The sequence below is a fragment of the Capra hircus genome, assembly GCF_001704415.2.
Source record: "Capra hircus breed San Clemente chromosome X unlocalized genomic scaffold, ASM170441v1, whole genome shotgun sequence".
Classification (NCBI taxonomy): Eukaryota; Metazoa; Chordata; class Mammalia; order Artiodactyla; family Bovidae; genus Capra; species Capra hircus.
Genome location: NW_017189517.1, coordinates 34,210,983 through 34,222,152, shown reverse-complemented (window position 1 = coordinate 34,222,152; position 11,170 = coordinate 34,210,983). Strand labels below are relative to the sequence as shown.

Genomic DNA, 11,170 nt, shown 5'->3' with positions numbered 1-11,170 from the left:
ATCTAACAACTAAACTATTGAAAGTGGATGTTGTGAGAAAAAAAACAAAACAGGGAGTACAGAGGCCTAGTATGCACACCTCCTCTATTGCTTGCTCTCTCACTCTTAGCTAGATATATGGAGTGAGATGTGGATGGGGTGACAACTCTGAAAAAATAAAAACAAAACAATCTAATAACTCCAGGGTTCTGACTTAGATGATGATATCCTTTTTTTAAATTAGATAATGCTATTTAAAATTTATCTTTCATTTATTTTTTAATCTAATTGATTTTATTTATTTGGCTGCACTGGGTCTTCATTGTTGCACATGGGCTTTCTCTAGTTGTGGTGAGTGGGCTTCTCATTTTGGTGGCTTCACTTGTGGCAGAGCATGGGCTCTAGAGGGCCCAGGTTTCAACAGTTTGGGCGAGCCGGCTTTGCTGTCCCCATTTTCCTGGACCAGGGATCGAACCTGTGTCCCCTGCATTGGCAAATGGATTCTTAACTAGTGGACCACCAGGGAAGTCCCTTGCTGTTTCTTTTTTAAATTTATTTATTTTTAATAGAAGGATAATTGCTTTATAATATTGGTTTCTTTTCTGCCATACATCACTGTACATGTCTAACTCCAAAGTAAGCTCCTTGAGAGTAAAGAACATAGTTTCTTCTTCCTTTATATTTCCTCCTACACACAGCAGTCTATTGGATATGCAGTAAGCACTTAACATATGGAAATATAAGGACTAAGAAACTAGGCAAAGTCAGGGAATGCCAAATTTAAAAAAAATGAGAGACCCATGTATACTGATAATAAAAAAAATTATATCTGTATTAATATGATGGTCTTAATATAGAGATACATAGGTCTTCCACATTCTTATTAACTGGGTACTGACACTATCACTATATTCAAGATAGATTGATGAGTAAAAAATTGTAATAGTATGATCTTATTTAGAAATAATTTATATTTGTGTCTACACATAGAAAAACGTCTGTAATTATGTATACTGGAGATGAGGAAGAAACACCTCATTCCTATTTTACTGACATTTTTATTGTATGTAGTTCTTTTTTTACTATAGTATTACTACAGTCCTGGAAGAGGAAATGGCAACCCACTCCAGTATTCTTGTCTGGAGAATACCATGGACAGGGGAGCCTGGCAGGCTACAGTCCATGGGGTCGCAAAGAGTCAGATACAACCTAGCAACTACACAGATTACTACAATAAACTTAAGAGGTTTTTTGTGTTTTTTTTTTTTTCAATATGCCCACCTCCGTCTCTCTCACATTTTCTCATGAAGCAAGATTATCAATACAAGAGCCAAGTACACTAGTATCACTTGCAGCAGCAATACTTACTTTTTGGTTGAAAAGAGGTGTCGTCGTCCATCAAGTTGCAGAGTCACCTAAGCACTAACACATGACATCAATCAATTTTATGAGTCACTTTAAGTAACACCAAATATATTGAAACATGATATTTGGGTTTCAAAAATCTCTGGGTATCATTTCAGTTTCCAGAAACTCACCATGTGACTTCAGACAAGGTAGCAAGTTAGGTCTTAGTTTTCTGCCCTATGAAGTAAAGACACTTACTATTAGGGTGCATTTGTTAAATGTTCACACATCAAATATTTTTCTCTATAAACAGTTTACCTTTTGAGTTTGATATATACATACTACTCACTTTTCGTAACTGGTTCATTCCTGAATGAATGAAAATTTTTAAAATCCTGAATGTAAATAGCATTTATTACTTGAAATCTGACAAATTATTTAATTACAAATTTTTGAAAGGTATCCTATAAAAATGAGTAATCACCCTGTAATACATGTTTTAGTAAATCTGAGTTTAAAATGCAAAGTAACATTAATTTTTAACTGCTATTCTTCACATTTCAGAAATAATATTATTTTAAAAAGGCATTCAAAAGAAACTTTTAGGCCTTTTTTTGGTTTCTTACCAATGCTAACTGAAAGGAACAGAAAACTAATTGGACACATTTTATCATAATTAATTCATTAAAAAATTACTCATTGCCTTCTGCACTCAATGTAACGTGCTTAATTCTAGAGGAAAAATTGATAGATAAATCATAGTACTTACTTTCACAAGTTTATAACCTAATGTCTATGTTTCTTTGGGCATTTTAAAATATTCAAACATTTTCAAAAAACATTTACATTGCTTTTTTAAAACAATAACTTCTATTCTGAATTCTCATGCACATACCATATTTTTTACATACAAGATAAGTATGCTTAAAAAATTTTCAGCTATTTAAAAAAGTTAAACTTCAACATCAATAATCTAAAGTATTAAGATAAACAGTTAACTGAGTCTCCACATATTTCTTTATCCTCAGACTAGCAACAGCAAGCTTTCTTGCTTCTTCCAATTCCAAATCATTCCCTTTAATCATTAGATCAAGGGAAAAAAAAAACTAACTCCAGAAGAAGTTACTGGTAGAAATGTCTGAATTACCATTATAAAATTCTCTAGTGAATTCTGTACTTAAATGTCCCTAGTTCTGAGGTGCGGCTACTGAAACCTCTGAACTGAATTATTTGAATAGTTATTGCTTGTCCCTAAACTAGAATTAAGGTTAATGCATATGTCAAGCAGATAGATTCATGACAATTCTTGCTCAGCATTAAGGACCTACTGCTATGAAGAATAGAAAGTATTTTTTTAAGAGTCACCACTGTACAGCCTTTGAAATTCAAATAGAACCCTTTTATTAAATGATCGTAAACAACATTGTTTGGTACAAAAGGTCTACATTAGTACTAAATGCACAAGTAGTCTATATAAACAAGTCATATCTATTGCCTATGACTACAGTAGCTTTTGAGGCCAAGAGCAGCCACCAAGGAGCCTCAATCAGTATGTTCACAAACACTCTCAGATGCCATTAGGATCATAACTTTAGTCTAAAGCTACGTTACCCAATAAAGCAGTTAAGCCTCCCCAAAACGATCACCACAAAAAACTCTCAGATCATCACTTCAGAGCTTTGGTGGCAAGGCAAAGAATTTTATGAGAAATTAAGTCATTTGTTAGAGAAATGGAATACCTAGCAAAATATGTAAGGAGTATCTTAGCATTCCTATAATAGCAACTCCAAAGGGTCTCCCTGTTCTGCAACCCACAGTTGACACCAAAATAAGCAGAAGAGAACTCTCCACCTCAGCTACTGACTCAGGTAGGGATGCTGCTGCTGCTGCTGCTGCTGCTAAGTCGCTTCAGTCATATCCGACTCTATGCGACCCCATAGACGGCAGCCCACCAGGGCTGCACCCCACCAGCTCACCAGAATCCCATCCCTGGGATTCTCCAGTCAAGAATACCGGAGTGGGTTGCCATTTCCTTCTCCAATGGATGAAAGTGAAAAGTGAAAGTGAAGTCGCTCAGTCGTGTCTGATTCCTAGCAACCCCATGGACTGCAGCGTACCAGGCTCCTCCATCCACAGGATTTTCCAGGCAAGAATATTGGAGTGGGTTGCCATTGCCTTCTCCATCAGGTGGGAATACTATGCCCAAATTCAATAGACTGGTCTCATGTGGGGGAAAATGAATTTCAAGTAACTGACTAATGAAAGACCTCTTGGAGCATAATCCATTCAGTTTTTGGAGACTGATGTATAAATAATTATATATATATATATATATATATATATCGTTTCAGCTCTTATACATCTAAAATTCAGCTATTTTTTAAGAATTAATTCTACAAAAATTAAAAATCTGTGGATTAAAAGAATTACAATAGTAAATTGTATGTTATGTGCTTTTACAAGATGAAATACTTGAAAATATTAAGATGCCATTTCATACTCACTAGGATGGTTGTGACTAAAAAGAACAGATTAATAACGTGTTGGCCAGCATATGGAGAAACTGGAACCTTCATATATTGCTGGTAAGAATATAAAATGATGCAGACACTGTGGGAAAAACTTTGGCAGTCACAAACTTAAGACTTAAAATTAACATTTGTTCTTGTTTCCTTAGCTAAGTCGTGTCCAAATCTTTGCGACCCCATCGATTGCAGCACACCAGGCTTCCCTGTCCTTCACTATCTCCCTGAGTTTGCTCAAATCCATATCCACTGAGTCAGCGATGCTATCTAACCATCTCATTCTCTGCTGCCCTTTTCCCCCTAAACAGTATGAAAAGGCAAAAAGTTAACACATAACCTAGCAATTCCACTCCTAGCAAGAAAGAATTGAACATATTTGTCCACACAAAAACATATAGATGAACATTCATAGCAGTACTATTGATAATAGCAAAAAAGTAAATGACACAAATGCCTGATTAATGGAGAAACAAAATGTGATATACCTATACAAGGGAATAATGTGGTCATAGAAAGAATGAAGTACTGGTACATACTACAAAATGGATGGATGGATCTTGAGATTATACTAACTGAAGGAAGCTAGAAAGACTACATATTGTATGATTTCATTTATATGAAATCTCCAGAAATGGAAAATTCATAAAAACAGAAAGTGGAGTAGTGGTTGCTTACAGCTGGGAGGATTGGGGGGTAAATGAGTGACTCCTAATGGACATGAGGTTTCTTCACAGGGTGATGAAAATGTTTTAAAATTGATTGTGGTGATAATTGCACAGCACTGTGGATGTACTAAAATCACTGAGTTGTACACTTCAAATGGGTGAATTGTACACTATGTGAATTATAGCTGAATAAAGCTGTTAGGCATATAATAACCTGATAGGATATAGGCCTGGTGGTGATGGAAATCACTACATGGAGAATGACTACCTAAGACAGACACCAACAAAGAAGCAAAGCCATAAAATTACAGAGTAGAGAGAAAGGAGGTAGAACAGGGAGACATTCAAGTTCTGATGTGACACGTGTATATATATTGCAAAATGATCACCAGAGTAAGTCTAATTAACATCTATCACTACAGTTGTGTGTGTGTGTGTGATGAGATCTTTTAAGAGCTACTCTCTTGCAGTAGCGCGTGTGCTCAGTTGTTTCTGATTCTTTTCAACCCCATGGACTGTAGCCCGCCAGGCTCCTCTGTCACGGAATTTTTCAGGCAAGAATTCAGGAATGGGTTGCCACTTCCTACTCCAGGGGATCTTCTCCACCCACTGATTGAACCTGCATCTCCTGCATTGGCAGGCGGATTCTTTTACCACTGGGAAGCCCCTGCTCTCTTAGCAACTTTCAAATACCCAGCACAGTCTTATTAATAGTAGTCACACCACACTATATTACATCCCCAGGACTTATTCTGTAATTAGAAGTTTGTACCTTTTGGCCACCTCCACCCAATTTTGTCCTCCCCTCCCCCAATCTGTGTTCTGTATCTATGAAGTGCGCGTATGTTTTAAAGATTCCACACATTATGACTTAGCATAATGCCCTAAAGGTCCATTCATGTTGTTGCAAATGGCAGGATTTCCTTCATTTTAATAGCTCAATAATATTCCATGGAATAATGTGGAATAATATTCCATATTTTCTCTATTCGTCCATCTAAAGATAGACACTTAGATTTTTCCATGTCTTGGTTATTACAATAATAACATTATAATAATGCCGCAGTGAACATGGGGGTGCAGATATCTTTTTGAGTTAGTGTTTTTGTGTCCTCTGGGTAAACACTCAGAAGTTGAATTGGTTTATTATATCAGTACTCATGTTTTTGTCTATATTTACTACTGCATTGTCATCAAGTACTATTACTTTTACTGCTGGTACCTAATAAAAGAACAGAGAGAAAGTATCTAAATGATGTATTTGTACTAAATAAAAGGAAAAGTAACAGTTTGTACAGAGAAATGAAGGTACTGAAAAAGTTTAAATAGAAAAATCTTGCTACTGCCTAGGTAGATAGGAATTATGGGTGTGAAAAACTCAATTGAAGTAGTTAGTGACTTTGTTTCACCAAAGTGTATTATTCAGTGTTGTAAGGTTGATTTGAATAGCATTGATTTTGCAGTCCTGATTATTTTATGACTGTACAAGAATTCTAAGAATTTTTAAATACTTGAAGTAAGAGGGTATCTGTGAAAATGTTTTCCTTATAATAGGAATTAAGTGGTATTGTACTGAAATCCAAGAAACACTGTATTATACCTTGGTTTATTAGACAACTTCACTGGCACCTAAAAACAATTCAAACTCTCAAACCAGATCTTAGGAACAAATCATATATAATTTAGAAGAAAAACATAGACTCATCATCTTGTCTTTGTCCAAGTTTTTATATTGTGGAAGTTATTTTTTGAAAGCCTGAACACAGGTATATTTTGAGTCTATGTACATTTTGAGCAGATCTTTAATAATTTTACTATTTCTTCCCTAATTTAAGTTTTCAACTTTTGTCTCAGTTTACTTTCATAATTCATCTATATGTAGAAAACAGCTACTTGACATTAAGATTTAAAATCATTAGCATAATATTTTGCAAAGCTTGTCTATATTTTAAAACATTTTAACATTAGCTTTTGAGATGGACCACCATTCTAATAAAATATACTTTCTACAAAGTAATTTTTATATCATATTCAGAGTAAAGATTTTATCTATAAGGAGATGTTTTTATTGCAATTCATATGTAAAAGATACAACCTGGAGAAAAGACTAATGCATAGTGGACCTTTCAAAGCCAAATTATATAACAAATACTTCATTGAAGTTTCATAAGATATTATATAATCACTAATTTCTAAAGTAACCTCAAGAAGTATATATTGTTAATTCACATTTTATAGGAGTAAAACTAAACCACTAGGGAAAATATCAAGTAAAGATATGGAGCACAATTAAGGGAACACTATACATAGGAACTGAACAACTGAGTGGGAATTTGAAGTCTACTACTTTCTGGTTGCCAAACCTATAGGATATTTAATTGATCTCTTTGAACTTAGCTTTTCTATCTGTAAAATAAAAACAGTAATACCTTCCTTGCAGCACTACTGGAAGATTAAATAAAGCACATGAAAAATTATTATACAGTAATTTGCCTTATTTTCCTCAACATTTCCTTCTTTACTAAAAGTCATACAAGTTGATGAATATAAGCACTAAAAAGAAACAAAAATTCTAGTCCATGTATAGAACTGTTAAGATATTGTCACAAATAATGCCAGATTAGTAGTTCTCAAACTTTTTATCTCAGGCCCACTCTTCATTCTTAAAACTTACTGATGACTCCAATGAGCTTTTTGTTTATGTGGATTATATCTATTTATACTTACCATATTAGAAATTGAAACTGAGGAAAAAAATTAAATATATATTAACTTAAAATAATAAAAAGCCCATCACATGCCCATATAAATAAATTAAAATAACTTTTCAAAAACAAAAAAGATCTAATAAGAATGACACTGATTTACATTTTTGCAAATGTCTTTAGGATCTGTCCTAATAAAAAGACAATTGGATACTTTTAGCAATTTCTGAAATGTATTTTTTGTTTTTCTAAGAACATACAAAGGAGTATACCATGTCTTATTAATACTTATCTAATGAAACTGGTTTCACTATTTTTTATTCTTATGCAATTATTTCTAAAATGACTTAAAATACAAAAAATGAAAGAAAAATAGTCCATTGGACCCAGATGGTATGTAGGGATGGCTACTTTTCTTGATATACAGTTATTAAAAACACTTCTTAAAACTGCTTTGCAAGGAATGAATTAAAAAGGCCTAGATAAACTTTTGGTACGAAACATAGAGAAAACCAAGTCCTTCTTGAGTCACTATTTAAAACAACCTGACTGAAAATCATGTATATTTTAAGTCCTTCTCTGAAGCAAAAAGAAAAATATTCAGGGTTACATATTTGGTGAATATGTGAAATACTTCTGACCTTCAAAAAAGCACCTTTGAAATAAAATATTTTCAATATAAATATCCAATAAATATCTTATTTGTCACTAAAACTATGGGTTATTTTCTATTTACAAAAATTGCTAATCATTTAGGTATTTTCCCTGTATAATAAGAACAACAGAAATATTTGGGTATGGTTCTAAATGCCCTCTTGAATAAAGAAAACAAATTGAAGAGAAGAGGAGGTACAGAAATATATATCCATTCCCCTACTTTCTTTTTCCACTAAAAAAACTGTTACCAAGGAGTAAAACACTAGGCTGAAAAAATTAGATTGAACTAGAAAACTGAACTGATGAAAATGGGTTGAAGAGGAGAAGGTGAAATTTGGACCCCTTCAACATAGAACTTTTTTCAAATTTTCAACATACTTGGAAATAATATTATTTTAATACTAAAAAGTTGAAAAGATATGAATTTTTTTTCAAATTTTTACTGAAGAATAGCTGATTTACAATGTTGTTTTGATATGAAGTCTTAAATATTTTAAATATAAAGGAAAAAAAATGGAAAAATGCTACCTATGTTTTAGGTGAGTCTACTTGCTTTTCCTCCTTAACCACTTCACTCTCACAAAAAGTGGATCATAATATAGTGGACTGAGCATTGGCTAAGGAGTCAGAAGACCTAGGTTCAAGAATTGGTTCTATTACTCTTAACCGCAGGACTAAGGGTAAAATCTCCTTGAGGTTGTTTCCTCAACTTCAAAACAGTTCTATCAACACCCTGCAGCCCACCTCAAAGGAGGTGATAGCAATGAAATGTATAAATGCAAGATACAACTGTAGTGGGATTTGTACCAATGTTAACACATCAAGGGCACACAGCCTTAATTTTATAAGCAAATTGGTGTCTTCATAGGCTTAGTAAAGTTTCTGCTTAAGGAGACAATTTGAATTTTCACTGTAACCCCCCCCCCCAAAGCAGGACACATCACAAATGCTAAGACGAGAATTTTGTGGTTAAAACTCTACTTCTCAGTTTTAATTTTATGTTTAATGGCACTAAAAGACATTAAAAATCACTGTTCCAACCTGAAAATAATAAAAGCAAAATTTAAGTTCACAGATTAAAAAAAAAAAAAAAAACCTAAAAAATCCTTGCAAACAAAGAGAACTCCTTGGATGTAGAAGAAGCTAGTTCACTTGACACTTTCTTCTCCGATCTCTCCTTTTAAAATAGCATTAAAACTTGAGATAAGTTAAGAGGAACTCCCTCCGTGTCTAGAGAAAGATAAAACCTCAGTATGAGATAATTTTTCCGTCTCATTAAGTAAAACCTGCAACGATCACAGTTAAAAAATTGTGTCTCTAACTCCACGTTTCTCCTCAGGGCTCTTCTCTAGACAATAACGGAATGGAGCACGATTTCTACGAAGGAGAGAGGTTCCTTTGGCAAGAACAAGGGTGTAAGCACTGAATGACCAGTAACCTGGGTGGGGGGAGTCAGCACAGAAAGGAGGGGCCCAAGGGGGGCAGGAGCCAGAAAGTTCGGGACCCTCTCTCCCCTCTATTCCCAACACTGAAGAGCCTTGAGGGTGGGCGGGTCTCGCCAAACATCGGCATCATATGTACAAAAGACCAAAGGGAGTTGCCTCCAGAAAGAAAAGCCAAAACCAGGCTGGGACAGACCGACACTTAGGCCCCCGAAGGTGAGGAGGGAGCAGCAGCAACCCGCGCGTCTCCGACCTGAGGGTGACCAAACGCTGTCGGCCCGAGGGTGGCCAAACGCTGCCGCCAAGCAACTACCTTTCCGAGATGCCTCCCCCTCCGGGCTGGCGCAAGATGGTGGCCCACCCGCCACCGCGCCAAGTCCGTCCCCTCCCCCGCACCCTGGGCCATCCTGGCGATCTATGCCAGCATCCAGACCCTCGACCCAGTCCTCATAGCCGGGCCACCTAAACTGCCCCCAGAGCAAAGTGGCCACAGCCTCGCGGGAGAGCCCCTGCCTGCTTCCGCGCGGCGCAGGCGGGGGACACTTACCGCGAGCGGGGCAGGTCAGCCTGACTGGGACTCGGAGGAGGAGAAAGAGGAGGAGGGAAGGGAGGAGCGCGAAAACATTAGGCAGCGACTGCAGCCACAGCGACGGCCCGCGGCGGCTCTCAGAGCGGAATGAGTGTCTCAGAAGAGGGCAGAAGTATATAACTAAGCGCGCTGCCTCATGGGTAGACGCCAGCTTCTCCCCCCGCCCCCCAAACATCCGGGTTTCTTTTCTAATTGACCAGGGAGGGCGGGCGCAGACATGTGCAAGGCTTTACACATTCTCGAAGTCAGCGATCCGCTGCTTGTGGGTGGCGGGCCGTGGGTCACAAGCCGTGGGTCAGGGCGAGGGCCTGGGGCTGAAGCAGATCACTTCGGTCAGCCCACTGTCCAACCCACATTGCAAATAGGAAATCAGGGCTGTGCATCAGACTGAGCACGTGGAAACGTGAATTCTAGGTCTTCCCAGTGTGTAGGAGCTGGACACTCCAGTCTGAAAAATACTGTACCCAAGAAGTGAAGACATAAACCAGTTGAGTAAGAGGAATAATTATTTAAGTAATTGATTAACTAAATTTGTTTTTAAAATATGATTTTGGTTGCATCTCTGTTATTCCTAATTCTGTCATATAGATGTCTGTGATAATTAAAATGTTAAGAAAAACACTTGCCAAGATTCTGCTTGCAGAAACATATTCTAAACAATGCACAACAGTATAGAAAGTTTCCTCTCCCAATTTTCCTCACAAGGTCTATGACACTAGTGGTCATCCTCCCAAGAGTTACCAAGACTTAAAACCTTGCCTCAATAGTTAAGGAACTACTATGCATGTAAGTTCAATCAGCCACTGAACTGTACCAATTCTTCTATTTGAGCAACTTTCTTCTTTCTCACCTATACTACTCTTTGCTACTGGTTCTGATAATAAGCTTTACAAGGAAAGACAGAAAGTAATCAAAATAACCAGCATGGAAAGTTTAAAGTTCCAGAATCTTAAAGTATTCATGGTTGTTCCCACCTCTTTTTCTAAAACTTTAAATTTATTTTTTAATTGAGGGATAACTGCTTTACAGAATTTTTTGGTTTCTGCCAAATATCAACATGAATTAGCCATGGGCTTCCCTGGTGACTCAGCTGGTAAAGAATACGTCTTCAATGTGGGAGACCTGGATTTGATCCCTGGGTTGGGAAGATCGCCTGGAGAGGGGAAAGGCTAGCCACTCAGCCTGGAGAATTCCATGGACTGTATAGTCCATGGGATCTCAAAGAGTCTGACAGGACTGAGCAACTTTCACTTCACTCCCT

The 11,170-nt window shown here is 36.7% G+C and overlaps 1 long non-coding RNA gene across 1 annotated transcript; it reads right to left on the bottom strand.

Annotated features, from left to right (window-relative positions):
• Nucleotides 1-1,102: 1,102 nt before the first annotated feature.
• On the bottom strand, nt 1,103-10,001 carry LOC108634433. The gene is made up of 3 exons (XR_001917596.1): nt 9,868-10,001; nt 1,518-1,563; nt 1,103-1,401 (listed from the first exon to the last, which is right to left on the bottom strand). It is a non-coding gene; the product is annotated as an uncharacterized LOC108634433 (long non-coding RNA).
• Between the last annotated feature and the right edge of the window lie 1,169 nt (nt 10,002-11,170).